Source organism: Camellia sinensis, chromosome 2 (genome assembly GCF_055761805.1).
Source record: "Camellia sinensis isolate YWXY chromosome 2, ASM5576180v1, whole genome shotgun sequence".
NCBI classification, from domain to species: Eukaryota; Viridiplantae; Streptophyta; class Magnoliopsida; order Ericales; family Theaceae; genus Camellia; species Camellia sinensis.
Genome location: NC_138962.1, coordinates 60,034,766 through 60,048,794, shown reverse-complemented (window position 1 = coordinate 60,048,794; position 14,029 = coordinate 60,034,766). Strand labels below are relative to the sequence as shown.

Below are 14,029 nucleotides of genomic sequence, written 5' to 3'. Positions count from 1 at the left end.
GGGGTTCACTGGAATTCTTGTTCTCCGAAGAGAACACGTCGGCCTGAAATGAATGATCTTGGCTAAACAGTTTTTGAGCCAATATGCAGAAAGAAATATCGATGTTGGTTCCACCACCTCAGGATACCGAGGTAATAGAACCTAGGGGGCAGTTGTGGGGATATATTTTCTGAGTACCAACACGTGGCCAAGGTGACGCCGACGTATCAGCCGAGGTGCCACGTGTCCTGGTTGTTATGCCGAGGTAATCTCGGATAGGCTGAGGTTATATCCGAAGATATCGGAATCCGAGATAAGTGGATAAGGGACAAGAGTCCCAGAATAAAGAGGAGATTTAGCCAAGATAAGAATAAAGCTCTTAGGGAGTTTATCTTTATCTCTAAAGGAATCCAAAGTAAGTATTGAACAGAAGTCCATAGAAGTCAGGCTTCTAGTGGGACTGAGATTGAGTTAACTATAAAAGAGAGGCACCCCCGTGGGTCTAAGGTACGCTATTTATGCTTTGAGCAGTGAATTTAGCACTTGATTTATCTTTGATAGATATACTGACTTGATCGTCGGAGTGCCCTCAGGTGGACGAACCACCGCCGAAATCTTCTCTTTCTGTTACAGGTTAGCTGAAGCCATCTATTCTGTTAGCTGAAGCCATCTATTCTGTCAGTGCTCTCCAGCTAATTACTAAACGAGCAGTGTGGTCAGAAAATCACTCACGCAATAAAAATATTTTATTGTATATAATTTACACTTATGACATAAACTTAAATTTTAATATAATATTTTTTTTATGTTATATAACAGTTATTATGATATTTTTTGTCTAAATTTAAACGTAACTTAACTTTTTGAGTAAAGTAAAAAAAAAAAAAAAAACTTGAGTAATCTATTCAATATGTTTTGGGAAGTAAAAAAAAAATCAACTTTTAACTTTTTACTCATTTTGGGTCACATCATCTCCCATATTTTTTATTCATAAAAAAACAAAATAGATTAAAAAAGTCAAAAAATTAACTTTTTACTAACTTTCTAAAACACCACTAAATACTAAATGGTTTAGCTAAAAAAAGTAGCCAAATAAATCAAATTAGACACTCCAATTTAAATAGTGTGGATTAGAGAAGAAGAGCTAAATCCATATATATATATATTATGGCCAAGTTTGGCATGTGGTCAAAAAGTTAAAAAGTCAAAAAATTACTTAAAAAATTAAAAAGTTATCATTATTTACCAAAAATCAAAAATTACGGTTACACATCTCCCAATCCTAATTTTTCCCTATACACTAATTTATACAATTTTTTAATATACATTTTTCCATAAAAAGTCAAAAAGTTAACCTAAATAACCATATTTTTTTTCTTAATTTTTTAGTCTAAAAAGTCAAAAAATATACTTGTTTAAGATATCCCAAACAACTCCTATATTTAAACCTTGCTTTTGTCTCTATTATATTTGTTTTAATTTGCTTTAATCTTTGTTTATGGCGAATTATACGAGAGGTCTTTATAGTTTGAAACTTATGTTATTTTAATTTTTAATTTTTTAATTGTGACATATTTGATTATAAATTTTGAAATTTGTTTTAAATAAGGATAATTGAATATATCATTGCTCAATTTCAAGGGCAAAGTCTTAAATTTGATAAAATATCAATATTTTTAAATTCTTTAAAATTATTTCTACCTATCAAAGATAAAATTATATAAAATTGATAAATCTTTTACATATTTATTTATTTTTTTACCAAATTAATTTTTATTATGTATTTTGATGATGATCATATAATAGGTGGTTGTTTTTATTTTCATTAAATTAATTTTTATTTTTCTAAAAGTCAAATATGACGACAACTTTGATATCATTATTAAACTAATCCATAAAAATTCAAAATTAAAAACATTTCATATATTAAATCAGCAATGCTAGGTGTCATGAAAAACTTTTCATGAAAATAATCATGAAAGCTTTGTGACCTTTGGATTACACTTAGGGGTTGTTTGGGGTGTCCTAAATAAGTACACTTTTTGTCTTTTTGGACTAAAAAATTGAGGTTGAAAATATAGATATTTGGGTTAACTTTTTGACTTTTTATGGAAAAATATATAATAAAATATTGTAAAAATTGATTTGTAGGGAAAAATTTGAATTGGGAGTTGTGCAGCCGTAATTGTTGACTTTTGGTTAATAGTGTTAACTTTTTAACTTTTTAAGTAACTTTTTGTCTTTTTATCTTTTTTGAAAGATCCCAAACTTGCCCTTAGAATAAAGCACCACACACTAATCAAGGTAATTCAAGGATCACAAATCTTTCAGGATCATTTTTCATGAAAAAATTTTCATGATCCCTAACTTTTCTAATATTAAATATATCGATTATACATTAAAGGCCTAACAATCACTTATTACATGATCATCATTTAAACACATAATAAAAATAAATAAAAATGTAAAAGATTTATCAATTTTATATAATTTTATTAAGTGTGTAGAAATAACTTTTAAAAATTTTAAAATATTTTTTTGACATTTATTTTTGTCAAATTAATTTATATTTTGTTAAATTAACAACTTTATCTTTAAAATTAACTAATACTATATTCGATTGCCTTATTTCAAATAAGATTCAAAATTTAAAATTAAATATATCATAATTAAAAAATTAAAAATTAAAATAACACAAATCGAAAGGACGGTGAGTGGAATTCACAGTTTGTTTATTTATTTTTTGAGGTTTGGTTGTTGACAAGTTCCCATGCTTTACGCTAGACGGTCAGATACAAATTTTTTATTGACGAAATTTTATCCCGGGCAGGTATAACTGTGCTACACCATATGTTCGGCTGCGTTATTAATTTAGAGGGGATTATGGAAAAAGCTTCTCTATTTTATTTTTTTTCAAAGATGGGAAAATGCTTCTCTAGTTGTACTAACGATTGGATGGTGCAAATTTGGGTTATAAGATTCCATATGGTCCTATTTCAATAATTCATTTTGATTTTATTTTTAATTTTTTATGTATATATTATTCATTAAAAAATAAAATGATAAAATAAATGTAGCTATATTATTAAATCATGCTTGCTTTAAAAAGAACTGATGAAATGTACATTTTTAATAGTACAATACATAATAAAAATGATGAAATCATCAGGTTATAGTTATAAAATTAGTCTGATTTTTTTAAACACAGAAAAAAAATAAAAAAATTGAAACAAATAGTAAAAGTGATATCTAAAATAAGCCGAACAACCCAAAATAATATCATCCAGGCAATCCTAAGTAGGATTGGAGATAGCATTCACGAACAGGGTAGGCTCGACTCGACTCGACTCTTTAAGGAATTGGTTTGCCTCGTTTACTAAATGAGCCAAATTCGAGTTCAAATAAACTCGACTCGTTTATCTTTATTTAAATTATATAATAAATACATTATTTATATATTAAATAATATATAAATATATATAAATAATAGTATAAATACATTATTTATATATTAAATAATAAAAATAATATTTTTTATTTAAATAATATTAAAAAAGTCTTATCAAACCGAGCTAAATCGAGTCAAACTCGAGTTTTATTAATATTAACAAGCCAAACTGAATTCGAACCCAATTACTTATCGAGCCGAATACAAGCTCAGCAAAACTCGACTCGACTCATTTGCAGCCTTAATTGAAGATAAGTTTCTCTATTGAATATAATGAAATTGTGATTAGAATCAAAAAGGATCGTATATCTATTTGTTATATATATATATATATATTTCTTAGAGTGAGATATATGATTGGATAAGAATATATAATTACTTTTATAATAAAAATATATAAAATTATTTAATTAATTATTATTATTATTATTTGATTAACGAAAATTAGTTGTTAGATTCGAACGAAATGCTATGAAAAAAATATAAAAAATATTTAATAATCTAACATTTTTATAGTAAAACAAATCTAGGAGACAAGTATATTATTTAATAATAGCGAATTACACTAACCGTCCCTGTAGTTTGAGACTCGTATCACTTTGGTCCTTAACTTTTAATTATGACACATTTGATCCTGAATTTTTAATCTTTTTCCAAAGAATGACAATTGAAAATAACATTACTCAATTTCAAGAGAAAAGTCGTCAATTTAATAAAATATAAATTAATTTGACAAAAATAAATGTCAAAAAAATATTTTTAAATTTTTGAAAATAATTTCTACCCACCAAAGATAAAATTATGTAAAATTGATAAATCTTTTGGACATTTATTTTTTTTACCAAATTAATTTTTATTATGTGTTTAGATAATAATCATGTAATGAGTGATTGTTTTTATTTTCATTAAATTAATTTCTATTTTTTCAAAAGTCAAATATGGTGACAACTTTGATATCATTCTTAAACCAATTCATTAATCAAAAAAATCCAAAACTAAAAACATTTCATATATTAAATATATCGATTGCACATTAAATTATTAAATTAATTTCTATTTTTTCAAATGTTAAATATCGCAACAACTTTAATGTCGTAATTAAACCAATCCATTAAATAAAAAATCTAAAATTAAAAAAAAAATTATATATTAAATATATCGATTACACATTAAAAGTCTAACAACCACCCATTACATGATTATCATCCAAACACATAATAAAAATTAATTTGGTAAAAAAAAATAATGTCTAAAAAATTTATCAATTTTACATAATTTTATCTTTAGTGGGTAGAAATAATTTTTAAAAATTCAAAAATATTTTTTTGACATTTATTTTTATCAAATTGATGACTTTGCCCTTGAAATTAAGCAATGGTATTTTCAATTGTCGTTATTTTGAACAAAATTTAAAATTTAGAGTCAAATATGTTACAATTGAAAAATTAAGAATCAAAGTGACACAAGGTCCAAACTATAGGGACCATTAGCGTAATTTGCTTATTTAACAATGTTTATAATTAATTAATACTACCATATTTAATGATTTTTTTAAAGACTTTAGGTGTCGTTTGTTTGGCAGATTAGGTTAGATGAGATTATTAGCGAGATGATAGTTAGTGAAGAGATTGTTAGTGAGAGAATTAAATAAAAGTGTGTTTGCTTTGATAATAGTATGAGAGATGGTCAGTGATGGAAGTGTTAAAACAAAAATAATAAAATTAAAAAAATAAAATTTTTATATCAAATAAACTCAATTCCCTCACTATTTTTTTAATCTCATCCAAAACCCAGCCAAGTTAATTCCTCTACTGAGTGAGATTACTAAACCACTCGAACTATCAATCCACCCTCTCATTTCACTACCAAACATGTTGTAGGTGGAACCCACAGCTATGGTAGTCTAATCCGGCCACTCAAGCCACAAAACAAATATGGCCTCAAGATTCATTTGTTTTCAGAGGTAGAATGGAGAGGATTGTTAATGAAGGGACTATTAGTAATGGGACAGCTAGTGAAGAGATTAAGAAAAATTATGTTTGTTGGATAACCAGTGAACTAGTAATAGTTCATGTTTGTTTTGAGAGATAGGTGTGGGATTAACCGTATAAAATTCCACAAATATCATTTGCATTATTATCAAATTTGGACTTATACCAACCAAAGAATAAATAAATTTTTACTCAATGTTATTCTTCTCTTTTTTATTTTTCTTTTAATTATTAAAGAATCCAAATATCAAAAAATTTTAATTCAATGTTATTCTCTCTCTTCTTTTTTTTTTTAAATATTAATGAATATAAAAAAGTAGTCCCAAAAATCTAATAACAGTGAGCAAAGCTTTGGTTGTTCAGCAGCAAAGAGTTGACACCAAGAACATGATGAGGTCGACACCAAAAGATAAATAACAAAAGCTGAGGGTTGACACCCATTATAGTGAGGGATGACACCAATAACATATATCAGTCAATATAGAGAAGAAAAGAAAGAAAATGGTCAACATCAAAACAGGGGTCGACACCAAAATTGCTGCTGTTGATGAGCCAGGGCAATAATATGACTAAAATAGTAAATCACTCCCTTATATCAACGGATTAATTTTCTAATACCAAATCTTTGGCCAGACTATCAATTCCAATAGTCAAAACCTATCTTAATCCAGAGAGTTTATGAATCCCCTCCTCAAACTTGTAAATAAATATAATATTAATGGATTTCATCTCTATCTTAATCTAATCCATCTCTCTGTCTTTGAAAACAAACGTGTTCTTAGGATTACGGTGCTCCTTAAAAACTCTCTAGTCCATCCTTCCGTTCTAGTATCGTATAATAATGTAGATATAAAGAATATGCACATCAAGCTTTCATATTTTATTTATGAATAATACTTTGTAGCTCGAGAAATGTGGCTCGAAAGTGGCTCAAATAGCCAAAACGACGTCGTTTTGGCTTTTTTTTTTTTGTTCCTTTTCTTTTTCTTTTTCTTGCTTTCAGAAGAGAGAAGAGGCGAGAGAGAGAAGAGAGGAGGAAGAGAAGGAAGAGAGGATGAAGAGAAGGTGGCGTCTCTCTCTCTCTCTACTGGTGGCGGCGTCGGTGGGTATCGCCTCTTTCAAACTCTACTCTTCTTTTTTTTTTTTCTTTTTTTTCTTTTTTTTTCTCTTCTTGATCTGGATTTGAAGATGAGGGGAAAAAGAAAAAAAAAAAAATTTGTTGATGATGATGATGTGTTGATGATGAAGATGTTGTTGATGATGTGTTGATGAAGACACTCTGTTTTCTCTACATTTTCTTTTTTTTTAGTTGATATGGATTTGATCTGGATCTGAAGATTAGTTCATCAAAAAAAAAAAAAAAATTGGCTCATGAAGATGTTGTTGATGATGTGTTGATGAAGACACTCTATTTTCTCTACATTTTTATTTTTTATTTTTTAGTTGATCTGGATTTGATCTGGATCTGAAGATTAGTTCATCAAAAAAAAAATTTGGTTGATGATGATGATGATGTGTTGATGAAGGCATTTTTTTTTTCTTCTTCTTCTTCTTCGTTTTCTTCTTCTTCTTCATCAGAAAAATCTGCAAAAAAACGCAGAAAAAAAGAAAAAAAGAAAAGAAAAACATCAAAACGACAATCGAAATTGTTTATTTATTTATTTTGATAAGAAATCATGAGACATGCCTTCAGACGGGCTAATAAAATATTCGTTCAATTCATGTTTAATAAGATTTTAGTATCATGATTGCACAGTTGGTAGCTCGAAAGTCGAATGGCTCAACACCAAAACAACGTTGTTTTGGTGTTTTTTTTTTTTCACGTTTTTCTAAAGCTGAAAAAGAAGAAGAAAGCCGAAGAAGAAGAAGCAGAGAAGAAGGAGCTGGGTTTCGACATCAACACAAGGAGCTGGGTTTCATCAACATCAACAACATCTTTATCAACATCATCACCATCATCAACAAATTTTTTTTTTCCAGATCCAGAACAACTAATATATATATATATATATATATAGAAAAAACAGATGAAAGCAACATCTTCATCAACATCATCACCATCATCAACAATTTCATTATCACCATCATCATCATCATCATCAACAACAAATTTTTTTTTTTCTTCAGATCCAGAACAGCTAAAAATATATATATATATATATATATAGAGAAAATGAAATCAACATCTTCATCAACATCATCATCATCATCATCATCTTCTTTAGATCATCATCTCCAGATCAACATCATCATCTCCAGATCCAAATCCAGATCAACTAGAAAAAAGAAGAAGAAGTAGAGTCTGAAAGAGGCGAAGGTGATACCCACCGGTGCCGCCACTGCCACCTTCTCTTCCTCCTCTCTTCTCTCTCTCACCTCTTCTCTCTTCTGTATGTGAAATCAAGAGCAAGAAAAAGAAAAAGAAAAAAAAAAACCTAATACCCAAAACGACGTCGTTTTGGGTATTATGGCCAATTTCGAGCCAACCATTTCGAGCAACAAAGCATTATTGTTTCTATTATTATAAAATAATAATGTACACCGAGAAAATATGCAAATCATGCTATCACATTTGCTAATTTAGTTCTGGTTAAATTTTTTTATTTAGTTAAAATATTATTTTAGTTATGACCCATGAATTTTTTTAATTATGTCTCATGTTATGTTTAATTATAATATATATTTTTTATTTTAGTTATAACTTTGAAAATAGAGAAATTTAGCCAAAATTCTTTTATTGAACAATTGTCTGGTGAAAATGACAATTCAATTTATTTTGCTTCATAAATCTCCTAAAGAGGAAACGCATAATTGAGTAAGGACAAAGTAAAATATATTTTTTTCTTTAACAATATTGCCAGAGCAATATATTACTGTGAACTAGAGTAACATGCTACTCTTTATATCAATTTTGACGGTAATAATAATATATATATATATATATATATTTTAAAAAAATTCATAATCAATATGAATCTTATTTGATAAATTTTGATGAAAGAATTCTAAAAATACTAATTTTATTAAAAACCGACATCTGGATAAAAATTTATATTATTTTAAAATTTAATTTTTTAATAATAGTGATATATATTAGATTTTTTAAGAATTTTTTTTATATATTTATATTTAATGTATTAAAATTTTATTACGAGAAAGTTTTGATCAAATCTTTTAATATAAAATTATATATATATTTTAATAAAATGCAAAAAGAATGTGCATGGTGTTTTGCCCTTTATTTATAGAGAAATGTTAGGTGTCATGAAGAATTTTCATGAAAACTGTCATGAAAATCATCTGTACCGTTAGATCAGGTATGTGTCTCATGATCCAACGGTGCAGATGATTTTCATGACAGTTTTCATGACAATTTTCATGAAACGTAGCAGACCTTATTTATAAAGTAAGTTGAACAACTAGCTGTGATGTATTGATGAAGGACAACACGTGGTTATCGTCTGCAGTGGACACGTGGGTGACTGGGCAGTGTGGAGGAAATTGTGTGCTTTGGCATGTGCAGGAATACTTTCCAGGCGCGGGAGTTGGCATGTGCATGAATACTTTCTAGGCGTGGGAGTTGCTGTTGGGGACAGTGTGCTGTGGGGACTTTAAGGGTCCGTTTGTTTTTAGGAATAGAATAAAGGAGATTAATAGTGAGGAGGACTGTTAGTAAGAGGATTAAAAAAAATGTGTTTGTTAGATAATCAATAAATTAGTAATAGTTCATATTTATTTTGAGAGATAGAGATGAGATTAACCATATAAAATTACACAAACACCCTTGTTGTATTAGTATTAAATTTAAACTTACCAATTAATAAATGCATTACCTAATTAAATTATTCAAAAATTAAAATTAAAATTATATAATTAAAAATAATAAAAAATTCAACTATTAATCTTTTTTATTTTATTTTATTATTATTAAACAAACCATCCAATGGTTTCTCCAAAACCAGCCCATGGTTTTGCAAAAGTATTCAAAACATTGAAAAAGATGTTGCCTTTAACTCTGTAACTTCATCCATGTGAGGCTGACGGTGACGCTTGTACTTCATCCATCTAAAGCCGATAGTGACGAAGAACAAGATCAAGATCATCAACCTTAATGAGAACGATGATGTCATTTCATTCGGGTATGATTTTTATTTGTTGTTGCAAATTTCTGGGTTTGTGGATGAGAACGACGATGTCGTCTCATTTGAGCCAATTTGCTGTAAATTTCTATATTTGTTGATATTTTCTGACGATTGAAGGAAGAAATAATGATGGCTTCATTCGGGTATGATTTTTTTTTTTCTTGCAAATTTTTGAGTTTGTGGGTTTGTGGATGTTTGTGGATCAAAACAACGATGTTGTCTCATTTGAGCCAATTTTTTTGTAAATTTCTGGGTTTGTTAATATTTTCTAGAGATGGAAGAAACATTTTTGTGGGCAAAATCTTCATTCACACTCGAATATCAATGGCTTAATTTTTAATACCAAGTTCTCTGCCCCTTTGCTGATTCCCTCTTTGGAGGGGATTCAGAGTCAGAACGGATTATCACTCCGGTGGCAATTTTGCAAACAAATATGATATTGTGAATCCGACTTCACTATTAATCCTAATCCCAAGCCTCAACTTGGAAAACAAACGGGGCCTAATGGGTTTGAGGGTTTCAAATCTTTTGAATGTAGTTAACATCTTCTTCATCTTTTTCGTGTTTTGTTTTTTATTTTTGATTTCTTTTATTTAAAATATTCCGTGAGACGGATTGATTATGGATATGAGTAGTAATAGTAGAGGTATTTATACTTTTTGGATCACTCTTGGAGCATTCTTTTTCCTTCAACTTGTAATTTTATATTTTTAATAAAATTTTAATTTACCAATAAAAAAATGAAAAAAAACTTGCTGTGATGTATGATCATGCATTAGTTTTTGGAACTGACTTCCTCCCACTTGCGAATGACATTTCCGCGATGCTCGGCAATTTTTTTAATCTTATAAAATTAACTTCAACAACAAATTGTTGTACCTGCAATTGAAAAAACAAGTGCCCATAATAATAATAATAATAATAATAATAATAAAAAGAGTGAGTTACTAATATAAGGGATGATTAGATAGAGTAAGACACTATTTGGCATCTTTTACAAAGATGTATTCTTTTTTTATTTTTTTACATATATATATATATATATATATTTTTTTTTTAAATGTCAAAAAGTATATTTAGGTCTTGTTTGGCAAATGACTTTTTTAGCCAAAAAGCTAAAAAGTCACTAAGACACCGTTTGGGAAGGGATTTTGTGGATTTTTTTGGCTATTTTAGTCATAAAAGACAAAATAGGCTATTTTAGCCACAACAAACAAAGTATCACATCCAACCCATAATCATTACACTTTTCTCTCACAAAAAAAGTCAAAAAAGTCAAAAAGTCAAAAAGCCCTTTCCAAACCAAGCTTTTTAGCCCAGGCTAAAATAGCCAAAAAAACTAAAAAGTCAAAAAGTCAACCCACTTATAAAAAAACTAAAAAGTCAAAGATTCTATTTTTTCTCTACTTTTTGTACATCTTTTCGTAAAAATTCAAAAAGTCATCCCAAACATACTAATTTTTTTACATCACATTTTAGTTAAAAAGTCAAAAAGTTACTAAAAAAGCCTGTTCCCAAACGAGGCCTTATTCAATTCATTCCAAACACCCTCTAAATGTCAAGAAAAAAAATAGAGAAAATATAATTTTACTCCTAAATTATCACTTAAAAATTAATTTAAGTCCTATTATTTTAGTAATTTTATTTTACACTTAAGTCTTGTTTGGGAACATATTATTTTAGTAACTTTTTATCTTTTTATGGAAAGATGTACAAAAAAGTAAAGAGAGTGATGTGATAACTTATAGTAACTTTTTAACTTTTTGACTAAAATGTATAGTTAACAAATGAGGCCTTAAACTATTTGATTTCGCATTAATTTTACTCTCACTGTTAATTGTCGTCGATAATCAAACAGAAGTTGCTGACGTGATACTCAAATTTCTTTTGAAATTTTATTTTACCTCTTAAACTATTTTCAAAATATCAATTAGACTCCTGAATAAAATAAAGTTTGGGAATTTAATTGATATTTTAAAAATAATTTATGGGGGAAAAAATGAAGTTTTAAATGAAGGTTTGGTGGCACGTTAGCGAATTTCATTTGATTATACACAACAGCTGACGACAGGGTGAAATTGATTCAAAATCGAATAATTTGAGTATAAAATTGATATAATCAAAAGAATGAGAGTTGAATTGATTTTTAAGTAATAGTCTAAGGTGTAAAATGAAATTTTCTTAAAAAACAGAAGAAGAAAGTTTTAGATACAAGTATAGCCTTTCTCTCCTCTTTTTTAATCTAAATTTTTGCAGCGGTTAAGTGAAAGGAAAATATCAAATAAAAAATATAAATTACACTAGTCTCACTTGAGTTGGAATAAATTATCAGAACTGTTAGGGACCCCTAGCTGGGGGCACCCCCAGCACCCCCAGCTCATTTTCATTGGCCAATTTCCTTCTTTTTTTTTTTTTTTCTTTCCTTCCAATCACCCAGTGCCACGTGGCACTGGGGGGTCACTGGGGGTCGGTTTTACTGGGGGTCTGCCGCATTTTTGAATAAATTATAGAGGAGTAGGAGTTCGATTTTATGTGGTTAAGTTCACGGGATTGCTGATGATGATTGATATGATTGGTGAATGGTTGATAAATGCAATTGTGATCTAGTGTCGTCTATTTTAAAGTTAGAATTGTTGGAAATGGTAGAAAAATTCTGGGTAAAATCAGAATTTTTTTTCAAGTTTGGTCTATTTTTTAGGTGGGCCCCGAGTGTCGTTTTACTCGGGTCAAAGTGGTAACGCGTTCTATGCCGCGTTGTGATTCACGTGGTATATTTGGTTGCTCAAAACCATTACCGAGTGAATGAGAAATTGAAGCCAAAGTGTGCTCCATGGAAATGGAGTTTTGGTGGAAATTCCTTAAGGTTGTAAATTGGCTTGTCCCACATTGATTTGGTGGGAAGTTTTGAAAGGGTTTATAAGGCTTAGGGTGAGATACTTGGGGTGTGCCCCAAGGGGTACCCAAGTGTTTTAGAGGGAGAGGTTATGGGCAAAATGGGCTAGACCCATTGGACCCAAAATCACCACATGCGCGCCGTCCGTCCGTCCGGGCTGGGCCTGGGCTTGGGCGCGGTTGTGTGGTTGGGCTTCTAATCTTTTTGGGCCAAAAACATTTGAATTTAATTTTATTTTTTGGTAAAATAAAATCCAGAATTCAAATTAAATTGATTTGGATTTTCTGTACATCCAAACAGGGCCCTTCCCGTTTTCAAACAGAAATAAACTAGTTTGGAATTAATGCACACCTAAACAGGGCCCTTCCCGATTTTTGCTATCTGTTTGAATTGTCAACAGATTCAAATCTGTTTGAATTCAAAACCAACAGGTATCATACCTGTTCAATTCAAAACCAAGAGCCACCTTCACATCTATAAATAGGACCACCCTCATTTGATGTTTTTCATTCAGAAATTTCGTATTTCACCTCTGCTAATTATATTCTTCATCTTGCTGCATTTTATTTCCAAAAGAAAGAGTGTAAACACTTAGTGTGTTCGTAAGGCAAACAATTAGTAGTGCTGCTATTGTTTGTGGTAGATCATTTCATCCTGGGAGATAGACGTCCAAATTCTGAAAGTACCGTGGAGAGGACGAATCTGTCTTAAGGATACAGTGTCAAACACTGGACTTGATCAGAAAATAATTCGAAGAAATTAAATCAAGTAAGTCATTTAATTTATTTTCAGTATTGTTTTTATTTATTTAAATCAGATTTTAATTTTGTTTTTTGTAACAAAATAAAATCTGTTATTTATTTATTTCGAGTTTGATTTTTGTAATCAAACAAATTCTCTCATTTTCTTTATTTCTTTTTATTCTGGTTGATGTTTAGTACACAACAGAATTTAATTAATTTAAATACAGTGAAGATTGTCCAATAATCTTAAGACAGACTACTTTTTGGGTATCTTCATTGTATTTAATTTTCTGTGTTTTCAAATTAATATTCTGGTTGGAAAAACAAATAGTGATTTATGCTATTTGACAGATAGTAGTAATATACTATCTCTTTTCTTTGACAACAACTAGTAGTACGATACTGGTGTCATTAACAATTCAGAATATTATTTGGTATTACAGAAAATTCTTGTGATATTTTATTTTTCTAGTTTTAGTAACAAGGAAAATAAAATTATTTTGTTGTTATAATTATTTTCTGGTTTTAGTAACTAGAAAATTAATTTGTGTTTTAATATTTTCTGATTTTTGTAATCAGAGATTATGGCTACTACAACTGAAACTGCATCTGGCAGTGGTACTCCTATTGTTACACCTACATCGGTCCCTATCCAGAACCATGTTCATGTACCAATCAATCATGGAGAAAAACCGGAAAAATTTAACGGTACCGAGTTTAAGAGATGGCAGTAGAAAATGCTGTTCTATCTTACAACTCTTAATTTGGCCCGGTTTCTCCATGAAGAGGCTCCAGCACTTAAAGAGGGTGAAAGTGATCGGCAAGTTGTTGCC

The 14,029-nt window shown here is 29.2% G+C and overlaps 1 protein-coding gene across 1 annotated transcript in view; it reads left to right on the top strand.

Annotated features, from left to right (window-relative positions):
- Nucleotides 1-9,568: 9,568 nt before the first annotated feature.
- Nucleotides 9,569-14,029, top strand: part of LOC114305204 (disease resistance protein RPS2-like) — a 42,394-nt gene continuing 37,933 nt past the window's right edge. The window contains exon 1 of the mRNA XM_082909955.1: nt 9,569-9,703. The gene's annotated coding sequence lies outside the window, so the exon portion shown is untranslated. The remainder of the gene's footprint in view (nt 9,704-14,029) is intronic.